Source organism: Pan troglodytes, chromosome 6 (genome assembly GCF_028858775.2).
Source record: "Pan troglodytes isolate AG18354 chromosome 6, NHGRI_mPanTro3-v2.0_pri, whole genome shotgun sequence".
Lineage (NCBI taxonomy): Eukaryota > Metazoa > Chordata > Mammalia > Primates > Hominidae > Pan > Pan troglodytes.
Genome location: NC_072404.2, coordinates 146134731 through 146155579, shown reverse-complemented (window position 1 = coordinate 146155579; position 20849 = coordinate 146134731). Strand labels below are relative to the sequence as shown.

Here is a 20849-nt window from a genome sequence, read left to right as displayed (position 1 = left end):
TTCTTCTCCTAGTTTCAACAGTAAGATAAATTATTCCCACCTAGGGGAGAGAATGAAGTCTGGAATCACTAATAGTGTTATACCCTGGGAATGTAAGTTCCCTCATGCAACATGAGGGGGAGGAATAAGATTTCCACCAGATAAATAAATAAATAGTTTGTGGTGCACCCAATGTTATGTTATATATCTATTTACAAGAATACAGTCAGATAAGATCTACATATACCAACACAAGAAATGTTTCAAAGGATTTTTAAAGTGGTAGAAAAATTGCAACATTATTTGTGACTTTTTTTTTTTTTTGACATGGTCTTGCTCTGTCACCCAGGCTGGAGTGCAGTAGCATGATCATGGCTCACTGTAGCCTTGACCTCCTATGCCCAAGGTGTCCCCCTGCCTCAGCCTCCTAAGTAGCTAGGACCACAGGCACATACCATTACACTCAGCTAAGTTTAAATTTTTTGTAGACATGGGGTTTCACCCTGTTGTGCAGGCTGGTCTAGAACTCCTGGACTCAAGAGACTCCCTGCCGTGGCCTCTCAAAGCACTGGGATTACAGGCATGATCATGGCCCTGCTTATGCAGGTGCAAGACCTCTGCTTACGCAGGTAGGAGCCCTCCATGTCCCCAGCCTGACCTTCTTCTTGTAAAAGTAAATGAATAATTCTAATATATGTTAGCATATGTATAAATATGAAAAAGGAAGACTATGCATTGAACTTAATGATGGTTATCTTTAGCAGGTAGGATCACAGCAAATGTTTATTATAGTTTTGATGATGTCTGAATTTTGTATTAATGGAAAACCATTTCTTCTATAATAAGGAAAAATAATAAAGAGTAGAAAAAAGGGAATTAAATTAGAAAGCAGATGACATTTCTTTTCCTCCTAAGATTGTGCTGAAGAACAAGAGGAAGAGAGAAACCAAATGGGTGTCTGTAGGATTGGAGTATGCAAATGGCCTTGTCCCCAGGTGCCACCACATATGGTGGGGATAGGAGAGTGCTGGCCACCTGTTGCCTCTCATGGCCTCTCTGCAGTTTTCTCCTTGAAGCCTCAGGAGCCTCCCACTCCCAGTCTCCATCCCTCCTAGTGTACTGTCACAGGAAACCACAGTCTTGGGTCTGGACTTTACAGCCAGCCTATGAGGGCACCGAAGAAAGAGCATGGGCTCTGACAGTAGATGGGCCTAGGCTCAAATGCTAATCCTGCCATGTCCTCAATGTTTGAATCTGGGCAAATCACTTGACTGCTGAGAGTTGGTTTTCACATCTCCAAAATGGATTAAATAATTCTCTCATAACAGGTGGTGGATGTAAAGCCCTTAGCTAGCCTCCCTTCCCCTGATTTATGATTTCCAAACTCTCTGCTTGAGACAGGGTGTCATGGGACACAAGAGGGATACAGCATAAGGAACTGTGTGACATTTAACTTCCTAGAATCACATACACTGGGGACTGGTCACTAGAGAAGAGAAACCAGACCCCAAAGATGCCCTTGGTGTGGGAGCAGAGATCTGTGTCCAGAAACTGCAGGAAAACCACAAAACTAGGAAGCACGTTCATTTCTCCACCCTCTCATCAAGACAATCAGCCTGCTGCTTCGGGCTCTTCTAAGAGTTTGTTTTCGCTCTGCTGAATGTCTCCTTTTTTGCACTTTGTAATATGCTTTAACATCTTTCTTTATGTATCCAAAGAAATAATCAATCAGCTTTAACTTTCAAAATTCTTGATTTTTCACTGTGGTGGCAAAAAAAGGAAGCCTCTGTAACCCCACCAATAACTCATTTGGGATGTCTTTGAAATATTTAACTGTGTTCCTTTAAAAAAAAAAAATAGTAAAGGGCCAGGCACGGTGGCTCACACCTGTAATCTCAGCACTTTGGGAGGCCGAGGCAGGCAGATCATGAGATCAAGAGATCAAGACCATCCTGGCCAACATGGTGAAACCCCATCTCTACTAAAAATACAAAGATTAGCTGGGTGTGATGGTGCACACCTGTAATCCCAGCTACTTGGGAGGCTGAGGCAGGATAATCGCTTGAACCCAGGAGGTGGAGGTTGTAGTGAGCCAAGATTGTGCCACTGCACTCTGCCGGGCGACAAACCGAGACTCCATCTCAAAAAAGCAAAAAAGTAACCATGGCAATACACCAGGGAAGAACTTCATAGGATACTGCGTTTTATTTCACATTCCCCAACTCAAGCCTTGTCTCCCAGCATTCCTGAGACTAGTGGAGGCATGGAAGAGGCACAGTCTGCACAAGCTCAGGCTAACAGCTCTCTTACTATAGATGGTTTTCTGACTAAACATTAAGATGACCCCAAGTAAGCATGGATTCTGTAAATGTGTCACTGAAAAGCTGAATCCTGCTATCAAAGACAAGAAAAGAGCTTCAAGAACAGAAGCTAGAAACAGTCCAGCCACACAAAAGCTGGAAAGATTCAGAAACAAAGCAAGAGTGAGGAGCAAATGATCAGGCTCTGAGAGGCACCAAGCCAAGGTGATTCTGGCATAAGAAGAGGTGACTATAACAGAGGTATCAGAATACAGCCTCACATATATAAGCAATTGTTTTACAATGAAGAGGCTTCTTTGGTTTAGTGTTAAAAGGATGATCTTTTCAATAAATAGTGCTGGAACCATTGAATACTTATATTTTAAAAGTAAGTCTCAATCCATACCTTATATCACATACAAACATCAATCTTAAGTAGGTTATAGGCCTAAACTTATAAGCTAAAACCATTCTTTCAACAATAGAAGAAAACGTTAAGAGAAAAATCTTTGCAACTTCGAGTTAGGTGAATAGTTTTTAGAGAGGACACCAGTCAGTATCTTTAACCTTAAAAACTTATTAAATTGGCTGGGCGCGGTGGCTCACGCCTATAATCCCAGCACTTTGGGAGGCCGAGGTGGATGGATCACCTGAGATCAGGAGTTTGAGACCAGCCTGACCAACATGGAGAAACCTCGGCTCTACTAAAAATATAAAACTAGCCAGGCATAGTGGCGCATGCCTGTAATCCCAGCTACTTGGGAGGCTGAGGCAGGAGAATCGCTTGAACCCAGAAGGCAGCAGTTGCAGTGAGCCAAGATCGTGCCATTGCACTCCAGCCTGGGCAACAAGAGTGAAACTCCATCTCAAAAAAAAAATAAATAAATATTAAATTGAGCATCAGAAGTAAAACCTTTTTTCCTCCAGAATATACAAGAGGCAACATCGCCAAGATAACAGAGTAGGAAATACCAGCCTTTATCTACCACACACAAAAAACCAAATATAAACAGCTATGCACAAAACAAAATAGTCCAGAGGGAGCTCAATGGTTCATTAAAGAATCTGCAGGAATACAGTAGAGCATAAAAATCCAGGGAATATCCACATAAAAAGTATCGCTGGTGAGACTGGCATAGCTAAGATGCCAGGAGATGACTAGTAGCGAAAAAGAAGAAAGTCAAAGACTATCGGTATCAGTTACATGATGTGAATCACCAGCATTCCCAGGGGCCTGCTACACAAAGGACACTGGCATCTCTTGCTACTGAGCTAACCAATAGCCCTTCTCACCAGAGAACCCCAGAGACAGAGAGATGCCTGAACACCCCGTCCCCATCCATGAATTTGATAGACTGTTGAGCCAATTCAAGAAAGGAGCCACTACCTCTCCCAAGCCCACGTGTTCTTTGATCCTGGAGCTACACTGCACTGCGAGTGCCCGCATTCCGATGATGGCACCTTAGTCCATTTGTGTTGCTCTAAAGGAATACCTAAGTCTGGTAATTTATAAGGAAAAGAGGTTTATTTGGCTTATAGTCCTGCAGGCTGTACAAGAAGCATAGTGCTGGTCTGCTCAGCTTCCTATGAGGGTCTCATGCTGCTTCCACTCATGATGGAAGGTGAAAGGCAACTAGCATGCAGAGATCATATGGTGACAGCAGAAACAAGGGAGAGAGAGAAGGTGCCAGGCTCTTTTGGACAACAAGCTCTTGGGGAAACTAATAGAGAACTAATTCACTACCACAAGGATAGCACCAAGCCATTCATGAGGGATGCTCATGACCCAAACACCTCCCAATAGGCCCCACTTCCAACATTAGGGATCAAATTTCAACATGAGGTTTGGAGGATCAAATATTCCAACTATAGCACCTGGACTCTGTGGCTGTACTGGGCCTGACACTGGAGTCATCACCAAAGTGAGCTAGTTCACACGCCAGGCCTAAGAGCCAAATCTTCACTGTCTATGCTTGCTCTCTGGGCACCAGCTCAGCTACCATAGAGAGCTAGGCCCCGCGTGGACCCCAGAGCCACTCTAACTCTGCACACACCTGTGTTCCCATTCTCAGCTCCCCAGCTAATCCACAAACATCTGCAACTTGCATATCTTCACCAACTCAGCAACAGGGGTGCCTTCACCCTGGGCACCAGTGGCATTACCACCCTGGATCCCAGAACTGCAGTCCCTCTACACATGCCTGTGCCTCAGGCCTCAGCACCGTGGTTGCTCCACAGGTGCCATGCATCAGACACCAGTGCCACCACCACCAGGAGTGGGCCTACAAGCCAGACCCAGTGCCAAGAGGGATCCCCTCAGCACCAACATCTCCAGAGAGGAAAAAAGAGATCAGGAGGACTTAGCAGCCATTGCCACTGAAGATCCTAACAATCCTTACTGCCACTATAGACATCCACAATATTGGTCACTGAGGATCTCTGCAATCTTTGTTAACACTGACCTCGGCTTACAGTGCCACACAGAGACTACACAGCTGCACTGTCACTGGTATCAGAATCCCTGAACACCACCAAGCAAGCACTTTCATACTCCCCTACAGGGGAAGGTCTTTCCACAGCAAAACTAGCCTGTAAAGTCTGGAAGAGGTGACTGCTCCATCAAACGCACAGATATGTACAAAGACAACAAGAAACATGAAAAACAATGGAGACATAATACCACCAAAAGAAGACAATGATTTCCTAGTAACCAACCCCAAAGAAATGTAGATATACAAACTGCCTGACAAAGAATTCAGAATAATAGTTTCAAGGAAGCTCAGCAAATTTCAAGAAAATACAGAGAAACAATTCAACGAAATAAAAAAAAATCAACTACCAAGTGAAAAATTTAACAGTGAGACTGAAATTATTTTTTAAAAATCAAGCAGAAATTCTGTAGTCCCAGCTACTCAGGAGGCTGAGGCAGGAAGATCACTTGAACCCAGGACATCAAGGCAGTGAGCCATGGTCATGCCACTGCACTCCAGCCTGGGTGACAGAGCAAGACTCTACATCAAAAAATGTATCTCTTGAGACAAATGAAAATGGAAACGCAACATACCAAAACTCACGGGATGCAGTAAAAGCAATTCTATCAGAGAAGTTTATGGCAATAAATAGCTACATCGAATATGAAGAAACATCCCCCCCAAAACAATCTAACTCTACATCTCAAGGAGCAAAAGAAGGACAAATGAAGCCCAAAGTTAGTAGAAGAAAGGAAATAATAAAGATTAGAACAGAAATAAATGAAATAGAAACAAGAAAAACTGTAGAAAAGATCAATGAAACTAAGAGCTGTTTTTTTTTTTGAAAAGATAAGCAAAATTGACAAGCCTGTAGCCAAACTAAGAAAAACTTTTGTTCTCCAAAGACACCAAGAAGAAAATGAAAAGACGAGCCCTAGACTGGAAGAAAATATTTATTATAAATATATCTGGAAAAGGTCTTATATGTAGAATACATAAAGAATTATAAATCAAAAATTAAAAAAATAAACAACTCAATTTTTTTAATGGGCAAGACTTGAGACACTTCAAAAAAGAAGATATACCAATGGCCAATATGCACAGAAAAAGATGCTTAATATTGTCAGTCATCATGTAAAATACACATTAAAATCACAATGAAATATCATGACATACTCAGCAGCATTAGTAAAAGTTTAAAAGATCGACAATAACAATTGCTGGCAAAAATGTTGGGCAATGCGAATTTTCACACACTGTTGGTGGGAATGTACAATGATTCAACCACTCTGGAAAAGAATTTGGCGGTTTATTATAAAGTTAAACATACCCTTACCCATGGACTTGCAATTCCACTCCTAGGTATTTATTTACCCAAAAGAATGGAAAAACATATGTCTACACAATGACTTGTATATGACTGCTTATTAGTGGCTTTATTCCTCATAGCTCAGAACTGAAACAACCCAAAGGTCCATCAACAGGTGGATAAATGGATAAACACATTGTGGTATATTCATGAACCAGGGAATATACTCATCATCATTAAAAATGAATGAACTGCTGATGAAGCAGCAGTGTTGATGACCTCACAGATATTATGTTGAGCAAAAGAAGCCCAACAGAAAAGAACACACACTGTATAATTTCACTTTTATGATGCTCTAGAGTAGACAAAATGAATCTATGGTGAAAAAAATAAGAAAAAAAATGGTGGCCTCAGATGGGGATAAGATAGGAATTAACCACAAAGTGACTGCAAAGAGGCAGGGGGCACTTTGGGGATGATGGAAGGGTGGCAGTGCATAGGAATATGCCTTGGTCAAAACTAATCGAACCGCACAGTTACAACGGGTGCCTTTATTAAATATAAATTCTCTCTCAACAAATTGATTTTATTTTTAAAAATGTCAGATAACATCATGCCTCAAACCCTGCCATGATCTTCCTTTCATGCTGCATGAAAACCAAAGTTCTTGCTCTGGCCTATAAGGCCCTTCATGATCTACACTTTCCCCCATTACCTTCTGACCTCATCTCCCACCATAAGTATCACCATTCACCCTACTTCAGCCACTGTGGCCTCCTCCCCAACAGCCAGCACACTGCCACCTCAGAGCCTTTGTACTAGCTGTTCCTTCCTCCTGGAATGCTTTCCCTCAGACAGCCACATATTTCACCTTCTCTTAGTCTTCGCTCCAGTTCCATCTTCTCAGTAAGACTCGTCTTGACAGTCCTATTTAAAATTTCACTCTCTTTCTGTATTCTGGACATCTTTTATTCATTCTCATTAATGTGCTGATCCTTTCCTAAATGCTGGTGGGATTATAAATTTTATAGCCATTGAAGAGAGAGCCTCGTGTACTGAAATAGAAGATGGGCTTGACCTACAATTCAATAGTTATACTCTTTTGTTTCTATCCTACAGAAGCATTTATACATGTGCACAAGGATGCATATATTAGGATGTTCACTGCAGCAGGGTCTAAAATAGTAAAAGCTTGGAAATAATTTAAAATCCCATCAATAGGAAGATGCTTAAATATATTTTATAAAGAACTGTTCAGCATTTAAGCAGAATTAGGTATATACACTAACATGGGTGAATCTCCAGGATATATTGTCAAGTGGAGAAATTAAGTTTTTTATTAAAAAAAAAATCAAGCGTAAAATGTGACTGAAGAGTAGCAGTAGGGATCTTTTTGGTAATGGAGCAGTTCTCTCTCTCAATTGTGATGCTGATTAGAAAATCGACATATGATACAATTACAAAAAAAAATACACACAGCGAGTGTATATAACCTGGTGAAATCTGAACAAATTCTGTGGATTTTACCAATGTTGATGTCCCAGTTTTGATAATGTACTATAGGTATATAAGATATTACCACTGGCGGAGGCTAAGTGAACTGGGTACAGAGTCTCCTGTACCATTATTTTTGGAACTTTTTGTGAATCTATAATTATTTCAAAATAAAAAGTTTAAAAAGAACAAATGAAAAATAAATGTTGTTGTACTCTGAAGATTCAATTCCATGACATCAATTCTTTCTAAATTGTCTAGAGTCCATGCAATCTCAAAACTTTTAAAAAGTAACTTGACAAATAGGTTTTAAATTTTATATGAAAATACAAGGAACCAAGTATCATGAAAACACTTGAAGAACAACAAAGGTAGAGAATTTGTTCTACCACACAAAGATGTATTATAAAAGTATGGTAATAAGGAATATGGTATTGCCACAAGAATAAGCAAATTGATCAATGGAACAGAATATAGTCTAGAGCTGGAGGTGGGGAACAATTAATGTAAGGATACTTGATTAACGGCTAAGCTGGCACTGTAAAATAGAGGGAAAAGATGGACTCTTCAATAAAAGGTGCTGGGAAATTTGGGTACTTGTATATAAAATTTGTATAAAAAATAAAATTATATTCCTACTTCACACCAAACACAAAGATCAACTTACCCATCATAAAACTGCTTCAATGAGCAACTATGAACACACCTAGAGGAAATGAAAAATAGTATCAGCAAAATAAATAAACAAAATATATAAAGAAAAACCAAATGGCAATTTAGAACAGAAAAACACAATAACCAGGCTAGGCACAGTGGCTCACGCCTGTAATCCCAGCATTTTAGGAGGCGGAGGTGGACAGATCACCTGAGGTCAGAAGTTTGAGACCAGCCTGGCCAATATGGGGAAACCCTGTCTCTATTAAAAATGCGAAACTTAGCCTGCAGGCATGGTGGCGCATGCCTGTAATACCAGCTACTTGGGATGCTGAAGCAGGAGAATAGCTTGAACTCGAGAGGTGGAGGTTGCAGTGAGCTGAGACTGCCACTGTACTCCAGCCTGGGCAACAGAGCAAGACTCTGTCTCAAAAACAAAAAAAAAGAAAGAGAAAAAAAAATAACCAAAATTTGAAAACTCAATGGATATAGGCTCAATACCAAAATGGAGAGGACAGTGGAAAGAATCAACAAATTTGACGACACAGGGTCCTACCAAATGTTTAAAGAATCATTAACACTAATTCTACAGGACCAACTCAAATTATGAGGTCAGTTTCACTATTATCAAAATTTGACCAAGAAAATACAAAGAGGAAAGGAAGGAGGGAGGGAGTGAGGGAGGAAGATCTGTCACGAATACAGATGCAAAATTTTAAACAAAATATTAGCAAATACAGTTTAGTAATATGTAAAAATAAGTATGCGCCATGACCAGGTAGGATTTTTTCCAAGTATACAATGATGGTTCAATAGTTGAAAATCAACCAATGCAATCAACCATATTAACGGACTGTTGCGAGAGACTCCAGCTAAACTGGGATTCCAGTACCAGAGCAGCTAGAGACCCTGCACTAATGAGAAATGGAGAGGAGCCTGACATGGGTATTTACTGTGTGTCTTTCACAGAATACTTCTTTTACCTGGCAGATAACCCAATATCTAGCTGTTTGACCTATGACCAGGGTGTCCCTCACATGGGAAACTTGTTTATATTAGCAGGGGTCCTTGTGGCTCATATCTGACCTGTGTTCTGTTTATGCCTACTTGACTACTGCTCTGGCACTGGGAACCCAACCCTGTTTTCTCTAGCATCCCAGAGAGAACCTGGCCCAGGGGAGCCCCTGGTTCTTCAGAGTAAGATGCAAATTTAGTGCACTACCACAATAGGAAATATCTTCAGATATTTATTACTTAAAGATTCTGGGCAGGGAGGGTGCAATGAGTAAGGAGGGCAATCCTACATTCCCAGGGAGGGCACTCCTACATTCCTGTATAACGCAAGCACACAAGGTAAAGCAGAAATGAAGAGTTGGTCAGAGAGAGAAACAGAGAGAGAGAGAGAATGGCAACTAGCAGTAAATACAATGAAATGGGGTATATGGGTCACTTTAAGTTCATAGACAAATTCCCAAATGGTCCTTTTAAAGGAAGTAGTGGGAAAAACAGGGAGCCCAATCTGCTAGATGAGAGAGATGCCTCCAAGTTCTTATCTGCAGCCACGGGCTTCAGCCATCTGGATGTGGCATAGGCCAGCAACTTTTACTGTGTTGTTCCCATTACACAGATTAAAGAAGAAAAGTTGAATAATCATATCAATCAATGCCAAAAAGTATCTGACAAACTTTAACACTCATCCATGCTAAAAACTCTCAGGAAGCTAGAAATACAAGGAAAGTTCCTTGACTTGATAAAGTTCATATACAAAGACACTACAAATAACATCGTACTTAATAGCACAAAACTGAATGAATTCTCCATAAGATCAAGAACAAGCAAAAAATGTCCACTTTCACCACCATTATTCAGCATCGTACTGGAAGTCGTAGTCAGTGCAATAAGCCAGAAAAAGAAATAAAAACAATACATATTGGACAGAAAGAAATTAAACTATCCCTGCTTGCAGATAATATAACGATCTATACAGAAAATTCCAAGTAATCTATTAAAAGAACTCTCCTAGAACTAATAAGTAAGTTCAGCAAGGATGCAGTTACAAGAGTTATATACAAAAATCAATTGTAGAAAAGAGCCAAGATGGCTGACTAGACACAGCCAGGAAGAGCATTTCCCACTGAGAGACCAGACCATCAAGAAAACGGGCACACTCTGAGCAGATCTTCAGAGAGAAGGCATTGAGAGTGGACAGAGGGAGAGCACAGACCCTGGGCTGAAGGCAAAGGAGGCTGGGAGCCCTGCATGGGGTTTCCAAGCACCAGGACTCACTGCTGGCACCCAGAAGCTCCTGGGGAAAGGGTGGGTTAAACAGGTGAGGATTGGCCCACTCTCACCACAGACCTCCAGAATCCTAGCTGCAGAAGACTCCATGACCTCCACAGACATTTGAGCTGACAGGGAGAGCTGCTTGGAGAGGAGGCAGCGACAGGACTCCAGCCTGTGTGGAGCCCAGAGGGTTTGGCACAGGAATGGTTGCAGTGGAGCACAACCAGAAACACCCATCCTCCAAGGCTTGCCATGCTCTTCTAGGTGGCTTTGGCCTTTGTTGACTGTCAGACTTGGACAGAGAAGAGCATTCTTGCCCACGGGATGGCGACAGTCTGGTCTGAGCACCTCCTTGTCCGCTGGCCTCTCCCGGAGTCCCTGCCTGGCCACACCTGCTTGCAGCACAACCTTGGATACCCAACCAAGGTATTTCCTGGCAGCTGCTGCCATAGCTTCTTCTCCAGCAGATCCCACCTAACCACAGGAGAATTACAGAGAAGGGACAGGTCACCTACCAAGGGAACCCCATCAGGCTAACAGCAGACCTTTCAGCAGAAACCCTACAAGCCAGAATAAATTGGGGGCCTATCATTAGCTTTTTTTTTTCTTTTTTTTTTTTTTTGAGACGGAGTCTTGCTCTGTCGCCAGGCTGGAGTGCAGTGCAGTGGCACCATCTCGGCTCACTGCAACCTCCGACTCCCTGGTTCAAGTGATTCTCCTGCCTCAGCCTCCTGAGTAGCTGGGATTAAAGGTACATGCCATCACGCCCAGCCAATTTTTGTATTTTTAGTAGAGACGGAGTTTCACCATGTTGGCCAGGATGGTCTCGATCTCCTGACCTCGTAATCCACCCGTCTCGGCCTCCCAAAGTGCTGGGATTACAGGTGTGAGCCACCGCGCCCAGCCTATAATTAGCATTCTTAAAGAAAAATTCCAACCAAGAATTTCATATCCAGCCAAACTAAGCTTCATAACTAAAGGAGAAATAAAATCCTTTTCAGACAAGCAAATGCCAAGGGAATTCATTACCATCAGACCTGTCTTACAGGTCCTTTAGGGACTGCTATATATGGAAACAAAAGGCCATTACCAGACACTACAAAAACATACTTAAGTACATAAACCATTGACACTATAAAGCAAATACACAATCAAGTCTGCATAACAACCAGCTAACAACAACATGACAGGACCAAATCCACACATATCAATATTAACCTTGAACATAAACAGGCTAAATGCCCCACTTAAAAGGCACACAGTGGCAAGTTGGATAAAGAAGCAAGCCCCAACTGTATGCCGTTGTCAAGAGGCCCATTTTACATGCAATGACACCCATAGGCTCAAAAGTTAAAAAATGGAGAAAAATCTACCAAGCAAGCAGAAAACAAAAAAGAGTAGGGGTTTCTATTCCTATTTCAGACAATACAGACTTCAAACAAACAATGATCAAAAGAGACAAAAAGGGCATTACATATGACAAAGGATTCAATTCAACAAGAAGACTTAACTATCTTAAATATATATGTACCCAATAATGTACCACCCAGACTCATAAAACAAGTTCTTAGAGACCTACAACAAGACTCAGATAACCACATAATAATAGTGGGAAATCAACATCCCACTGACAGTAATAGACCATCGAGGCAGAAAACTAACAAAGGTATCTGGGACCTAAACTCAACACTTGACCAAATGGACCTAACAGATATCTACAGAACACTCCACCCAACAACAAATATATGTTCTTCTTATCTGCATATGGCACATACTCTAAAACTGACCACACACTCAGCCATAAAACATCTCTCAACAAATTCAAAAAAAACCAAAATCATACCAACCAGACTCTCAGACCACAGCAAAATAAAAATAGAAATCATGGCCAGGCGCAGTGGCTCATGCCTATAATCCCAGCACATTGTGGGGCCAAGACAGGCAGATCCCTTGAGACCAGGAGTTCAAGACCAGCCTGGCCAACATGCTGAAACCCCGTCTCTACTAAAAATACAAAAATTAGCCAGGCATGGTGGTGTACGCCTGTAATCCCAGCTACTCAGGAGGCTGAGGCAGGACAATTGCTTGAACCCAGGAGACAGAGGTTACAGTGAGCCAAGATCATGCCACTGCACTCCAGCCTGGGCAACAGAGTGAGACTGTGTCTCAGGAAAAAAAAAAAAAATAGAAATCAATACTAAGATGATCTCTCAAAACTATATAATTTCATGGAAATTAAACAATCTGCTCCTGAATGACTTTTGGGTAAATAATGAAATGAAGACAGAAATCAAGAAATTCTTTGAAACTAATGAAAACAAACATACAATATATCAGAATCTTTGGGACATAGAGGAAAGTTTATAGTGTTAACTGCCTATATCAAAAAGTTAGAAAGGTCTCAAATTAACAACCTAACATCACAGCTAAAGGAACTAGAAAAACCAGAGCAAATCACCCCCAAAGCTAGCAGAAGGAAAAAAATAACCAAGATCAGAGCTAAACTGAATGAAACTGAGATGCAAAAAACCATCCAAAAGATGAACAAAATCAAAAGTCTGTTTTTTGAAAGAATAAATAAGATTGATAGGCCACTACCTAGACTAACAAAAAAAAGAGAGAAGATCCAAAAAAAAAATCAGAAACAAAAAAACATTACCACTGACCACACAGAAATACAAAAACCCTCAGAGATTATTACAAACACCTCTATGCACACAAACTCAAAAACCTAGAAGAAATGGATAAATTCCTAGAAACATACAACCTCCCAAGATTGAACTAGGAAGAAACTGAAACTCTGAATAGACCAATAATGAGTTCTAAAATTGAATCAGTAATAAAAAGTCTACAAACCAGAAAAAGCCCTGGACCTAATGGATTCACAGCTAAATTCTACCAGATGTATAAAGAAGAGCTGGTACCAATCCCACTGAAACTATTGCCAGGAATTGAGGAAAGACTCCTCCCTAACTTGTTCTATGAAGTTAGCATCATTCTGATACCAAAACCTGGGAGAGACACAACAACAACAACAACAAAGAAACTCCAGGCCAATATCCCTGATGAACATAGATGCAAAAATCCTCCACAACATACTAGCGAATCAAATCCAGCAGCGCATTGAAAAACTAATCTGCCACAATCAAATAGGCTTTATTCCTGGGATGCAAAGTTGATTCAACACACACAAATATATTATATACATTGGTTTTCATATATTTAACCATCTTTGAATTTCAGGAATAAATCTCACTTGGTAATAGCGTATAAACCTTTTAATATGCTGCCATATATGGTTTGCTAGTATATATTTGAGGACTTAAACATCAATATTCATAAAGAATACTTGTCTGCAAAAGAAATTAATTGTATTTCTACATACTAGCAATGACCACATGGAAACCAAAATTAGAAATACAATACCATTTACAATTCCACAAAAAAGGGAGGTACATGTGAACTAACAAAATACAGCGTTGCTTTTATAAAACATAGCATTAAATTGTATGCTAAAAACTATAAAACTCTAATAAAAGAAATCAAAGTAAATATAAATTGAGAGACACACCATGTTCACAGAATGAAAGACTCAATATAGTAAAGATGTCAACTCTTCTCAGATGGATATACAGGTTTAATACAATTCCCATAAATATCCCAGAAATATTTTTTGTAAGTTATTCCAAAATTTATATGGAAAGTCAAAGAAGTAGAATGGCTAAAATAACTGTGAAAAACAAGAATAAATTGAAGGAAAGTACTCTACTCCATTTAAGACATTACACAGATAAAGTAATCCAGATGTGTGTTACTGGCAGAGAGATAGACACATAGATCAATGAAAGAGAATACAGAACCCACTAACAACTAACTTTTGAGGATACAAAAGCAATTTAGTGATGAAAGGATAGTCTTTTCATCAAATAATGTGGGGGCAATTGGATCTCCATATGCAAAAAGATAACCTCAACCAAAACCTCACAGCTTATACAAAAGTTAATTAAAAACTGATAAATTAAATATTAAATATAAAACTATATACCTTTTAGAAAAAAAGAATGGGAAAAAATCTGCAGTACTTAGGACTCGGGGAAGAATTCTTAGACATGGCACCAAAAGCATGATCCATAAAAGAAAAAAAATGATAAACTGGATGCCATCAAAAATAATAACTTTTGCTCTGTGAAAGACACTGTTCAGATAATAAAGAGACAAACTGAAAACTAAAAGAAGTTATTTGCAAACCACATATCTGATGAAAGACTCATGCTTAAAATAGTTAAAGCATTCTCAAAATTCAACAGTAAAGAAGGCACCCAATTAGAAAATGGACAAATGACATGAAGAGATATTTTACTGAAGAGAGCACATGGATGCAAAAAGCATATTAAGAGATGTTCAACATCACTATTCATTGGAGAATTAAAAATAAATACCATTATGAGATATCACCATGTACCTATTAATACAGCAAAATAAAAAGAAATAGTAATAACATCAAATGGTGACAAAGATACAGAGAGACTGGATTTCTCATACATTGCTGGTGGGAATGCAAAATGGTAGAGCAACTCTAGAAAACAATTCAGCAGTTTCTTCAAAAACTATACAGTTGACCCTTATTATCCTTAAGGGATTGGTTTCAGGTCCCCCTGCAGATATCAAAATCCATGGATGCTCAAGTCCCTTATATAAAATGGCGCATCTTATCTAATCTTAGAATCAGGGTTGGGCCTGGTTAGAATAGAAAATAAAATGGTGGAGTATTTGCATATAACCTACATATATCCTCTCATACTTTAAATCATCTCTAGATTATTTATAATACCTAATACAATGCAAATGCTATTTCAATAGTTGCCATACTGTATTTTCTAAAATTTATATTATTTCCTATTGTTGTATTGTTATTTTTATGTTTTTTCCCAAAATATTTTTGATCCATGGTTGGCTGAATTCATTGATGTAGAACCCACGGATATGGAGGGCCAACTGTATGTACATTTACCATATGACCCAGCAATCACATTCCCAGGCATTTATCCCAAAGAAATGAAAACTTAAATTCACACAAAAACCTGTGCATGATTTCCACGATTGTTCATAAAAACTTTATTTGTACTAGTGAAAACCTAGAAAAAAACAAAAATGTACTTCAATAGGCGAATAGTTAAACAAACTTTAGTACATCATACCTTGGAATATCTCTCAGCAATAAAAAGTAAATGAACTTTTGTTCATTTACAATTTAAATGGGGTTTCAGGGCATTATATTGAGTCTTTTTTAAAAGGCAGCCTCAAAAGGTCACATACTGTATGATTCCACTTATGTAAAATTCTGAAAATGACAAAAATCATAGGGTTGGCAAACAAATTAGTGGTTGTCAAGGCTAAAAGACGGTAGGGAGTGGAGTGGATGTGACACAGAAAAGTAGCATGAGGGAGGTCTTTGTGGTGAGGGGGATAGCTCTGCACCTTGATTGCAGCGGTGGTTAAAGGAAGCTACTCTTGTGACAAATGGCATAAAACTATATACACACATTGTAACAATGTCAATTTCCTGGCTTTGCTATTATACTGTAGTTAGATAAGATCTAACTATTGAACAAAACTGGTTGAGGGGTACATCAGATCTCTGTACACTATTTTTGCAACTTTCTGTGAATCTTTATTTCCAAAGAAAAAGTTTTACAAAAAGTACATTTTGGACTGGAATTCTAAATTTGCCACCTAAATAATTTATTTCTTATTAGAAATGGGGGTCTTGCTCTGTTGCTCAGGCTGGAATACAGTAGTGTAATCACAGCTCACTGCAGACTTGACCTCCCAGGCTCAAGCAATCCTCCCACCTCAGCCTCCCATGTAGTCAGGACCACAGGTGCACACCACCATGCCTGGCTACTTAAAAAAAATTTTTTTATAGAGATGTGGTCTCCCTATGTTGCCCAGGCTGGTCTTGAACCCCTGGCCTGAGGCAATCCTCCCTCCTTGGTCTCCAAAGTGCTGGGATTATAGCCGTGAACCACTGTGCTCAGCCAAGAAAGAAAGGAGCAGGAGGAGAAGGAGGAGGAGTTGAAGGAGGATAAGGAGGAGGAAGAGGAGGAGGAGGGGAAGGGGAAGAAGGGGAGGAGGAGGAGGAAGAACAACAACAAGAAAAAGAAGTGGAGGAGGAGGAAGAACAACAACAACAAGAAAAAGAGGAGGAGGAGGAGAAAAGGGATGGAGATCGGGGAGGGATTACCATCAATAAAATCTTAATCTGAAAGGCAACAATGTCTCAGCATTAGAAAATCTATTAATATAATAAACAAGGTAGTTGTATTAATCACAACCTCCCAAAAGTAAAGAAGAAAACTATATGATCCCTTTAATAGATGCCCCTAAAAATCTCTTGATAAAATTCAGTGCCTACTCCTAATAAGAATCTGTTATTACATATGCTAAGAATAAAAGATGTAACAGGGAGGTGTGGTGTAAGCTGCTGGGTGAGATGTTTTCCTGCCATGTGAGATCCTGAATTAACAGGGGTCTCTAATTCTTCATGGCCAGGTTTAAGGCCCAGGTCTTGACAGAAGATTCTCAGCATCAGTCTAGATTGGTCCAGCCAATACAATAATGTAAGAAAAATAATTAAAAGGTAAAGTACTAGAAAAAATGTTTAAAGAGAACAGATAAATCTGCCACCATTTGCATTTAAATGATGTTGGAATTCCTTCCCTCCTCATCAGCTTGGCCAACTACTAATACCATTTAGTGTTTGTAGGAGTGTGATGAAATGAGCACTCTCTCATACATTACCATTGGGAAAACAAGTTGGTACAATTTATAGCCATTTGAAAGTATCTTTTATAAATAAAAATACACATATACTTGGATCAGCAATGCCACTTTAGAAATGTACCAGATAGAAAAATATTCACAGATCTATAAGGAAAATACTGCATCATTAAAAAATATACAAATAGATTAAGACAACTTGAAGTTTCAACACTTAGAGAAAGGGTAAATAGAGTCTTACTATGGAAGACTATGTAGCTGTTAAAATAAAGCCTATCCATATAGTTGAACCAAACTGTTAAATAGGTTACTCTGCTGAGGAAAAAAATGTATTTTACTGGGAGAAGGTGAAAAATGAAGGATGGGTTTTCACTTTTTTGGTTTACATATTTCTGAAGTGTTGGAATTGTTGTCAGTGATTATATATTACTTTTGTAACAAAAAAAGTTTAAAGGGTACCACAGATAGAATTTTTAAAACTATCTAAAACCTTCAAATACCTGAAGGAGGTAAAAGTAAAGAACAATGTAGTCCATGCATAAAAAGAAATAACAAAGGAAATGAGGGAAAGGGGAAAAAAGCACTAAGCATAATAACAGAAGACACAGTCAGTATAAGAAATAAACTCCAACTCTGTGCTCTTTATAAAGTTGTAAATTAAACAATGTTCAAAGATATATTGACAAATACAAATAAGACAAAATTAAATATTTTGATATGTAAAGTGAGTCAATATACATTAAATTAAAAAAAGGAAATTTTTATACCAATAAAGGGTATAATCCTCATAGCAGATGTGATAGATATGGAATGTTATACACCAAATAACAATAAATCAAACTCTTAAATGCTTTTTCTAAATAAAAAAAGAATAAGTACATTATATCAGCAGAGGTAAATATAGGCTATGTGGATTTGAATACTAGCTCTGCCACCTAGTCACTATGGAAATGGAGCAAGTCGTTTAAACTTTGTCTTAATTTTTCTTATCTCCAAAATGTGGTGTATTAGTCCATTTTCAAGCTGCTGAAAAAACTGCACAATTTACAAAAGAAAGAGGTTTAATTGGACTTACAGTTCCATGTGGCTGTGGAAGCCTCACAATCATAGCAGAAGGCAAGGGGGAGCAAGTCACATCTTACATGGATGGCAGCAAGCAAAGAGAGAGCTTGTGCAGGGAAACTTCCATTTTTTCAAAACCATCAGATCTCGTGAGACTCATTCACCATGACAAGAACAGCGCAGGAATGACCCATCCCCATAATTCAATCAACTCCCACCAGGTTCCTCCCACGACATGTGGGAATTGTGGGAGCTACAATTCAAGATGAGATTTGGGTGGGGACACAGGAAAACCATATCATGTGGATACTAAAAGAACCTACCTTATGGAATTTTTATGAGGATTTAATTATGTAACAAACAGAGGCAGTACATAGAAATCTCTCAATTCTATGTATATGACATATCATCATATGTCAATATGAACTATTAGAGTTAAAAATTTAAAACATAATATCATTTACATTAGTACCAAAAAGCAATGGAACACATAGGTATAAATTTAACAAAATTTTTACAAGATCTTTGTGAGACAAATTACAAAACTGTGGTGAAAGAAATTAAAGAAGATCTAAATAAATGGAGAGAGAGTCTATGTTTATGGATAAGAAGACAATATTTTTAAGATGCCAGTTCTTCTCAACTTAATATATAGATTCAATGCAATCTTGATCAAAATCCAAGCCAGTTATTTTGTGTACATTGATAAACTGATTCTAAAGTTTATATGAAAGGCAAAAGATCCAAAATACTCAGAAAATACTAAAGAAGAACAAAATCAAAGGACTGACACAACCTGACCCCACGACCTACTATAAAGCTTACAGTAATCAAGATAATGGGGTATTAGTGAAGGAAAAGACAAATAGGACAGGTGTGGTGGCTCATGCCCATAATCCCTGCATTTTGGAAGGCCAAGGTGGGTGGATCACTTGAGCCCAGGAGTTCAAGACCAGTCTGGCAACATGGTGAGACCCCATCCCTCACATCTACAAAAAATACAAAAATTAGCCAGGTTTGGTGGCACATGCCTGTGGTCCCAGCTACTCAGGAGGCTGAGGTGGGGAAACCACCTCAGTCTGGGGAGGTCAAGTTTGCAGTGAGCTGGGATCACACCACTGGGCAACAGAGACCCAGTCTCAAAAAACAAAACAAAAGCAAAGAATAGACAAATAGATCAGTAGAACAGATGGAGAGCTCAGAGATAGACCCATACAAATATAGTCAACCGATGTCTGACAAATGAGTTAAGGCAATTCAATGGAAAAAGAATGGTGTTTTCACCAAATGGTGCTGAAGCAAGTGGGCATCCACATGCAGGAAAAAAAAATGAAAGAAAGAAAGAATCTAGATACAGACCTTACATCTTTCATAAAAATTAACTCAAAATGGATCATAGCTCTATGTAAAACGGAAAGCTATAAAACTGCCTGAAATATTTAACATAGTGGAAAATGTAGATGACCCTGGGTTTGGCAATGAGTTTTTAGATAGAACACCAAAACCGCAATTCATGAAATAAAAAATTGACAGCTTGAACTTCATTAAAATTAAAGCTTTTTGCTCTGTGACATACATTGTTAAGAGAATGCAAAGGCAAGCCACACACTGGAAGAAAATCTTTGCGAAACACACATTTGATAGAACACATATCCAAAATAGACAAATAATTCTTAAAACTCAGTAATACGTGGCCGGGCACAGTGGCTCACGCCTGTAATCCCAGCACTTTGGGAGGCTGAGGCAGGCAAATCACAAGGTCAGGAGATCGAGACCATCCTGGCTAACACAGTGAAACCCGTTCTCTACTAAAAATACAAAAAAGATTAGCCAGGCGTGGTGGTGGGCGCCTGTAGTCCCAGCTACTCCGGAGGCTGAGGCAGGAGAATGGCGTGAACCCAGGAGGCGGAGCTCGCAGTGAGCCAAGACTGCAACACTGCACTCCAGCCTGGGTGACAGAACGAGATTCTGTCTCAAAACAAAACAAAACTCAGTAATAAGTAAACAAACAATCTAATTTTAAAACAGGCAAAAGATCAGAACAGATGTCTCACCAGAGAATATATGGCAACAAATAAGCATATGAAAACAAAATAAATTGTCATTAGGTAATTGCAAATTAGGATAACAATGAGATACTGCTACACTATTAAAATGGCTAAAATCCAAAATTCTGAAAATATCAAATGATGATGAGGATGTGGAGCAAGATGTGGAGCAACAGGAACTCCCAGTCATTGCTGACGGGAATGCAAACTGTTACAGCCACTTTGGAAGACAGTTTGGCAATTTCATACAAACATAAATATAGTTTTACATTACAATACAGCATCTGTGCTCCTAGGTATTTACCCAATTAAGTTGAAAACTTATGTGCACACAGAAACCTGTAAATGAACGTTTATAGCAGCTTTATTCATACTTTCCAGAAACTGGAAGCAACCAAGATTCCCTTAAATAAGTGGATGGATAAACAAACTGTTGTATATCCATACAATGGACTATTATTCAGTGATA

At 39.1% G+C, this 20849-nt stretch overlaps 1 long non-coding RNA gene across 1 annotated transcript in view; it reads right to left on the bottom strand.

Annotated features, from left to right (window-relative positions):
* LOC134810475 (uncharacterized) overlaps nt 1-8260 on the bottom strand; it is a 123518-nt gene extending 115258 nt beyond the window's left edge. The window contains exon 1 of the long non-coding RNA XR_010158680.1: nt 8221-8260. This is a non-coding gene — a long non-coding RNA (uncharacterized LOC134810475). The remainder of the gene's footprint in view (nt 1-8220) is intronic.
* Nucleotides 8261-20849: the final 12589 nt, after the last annotated feature.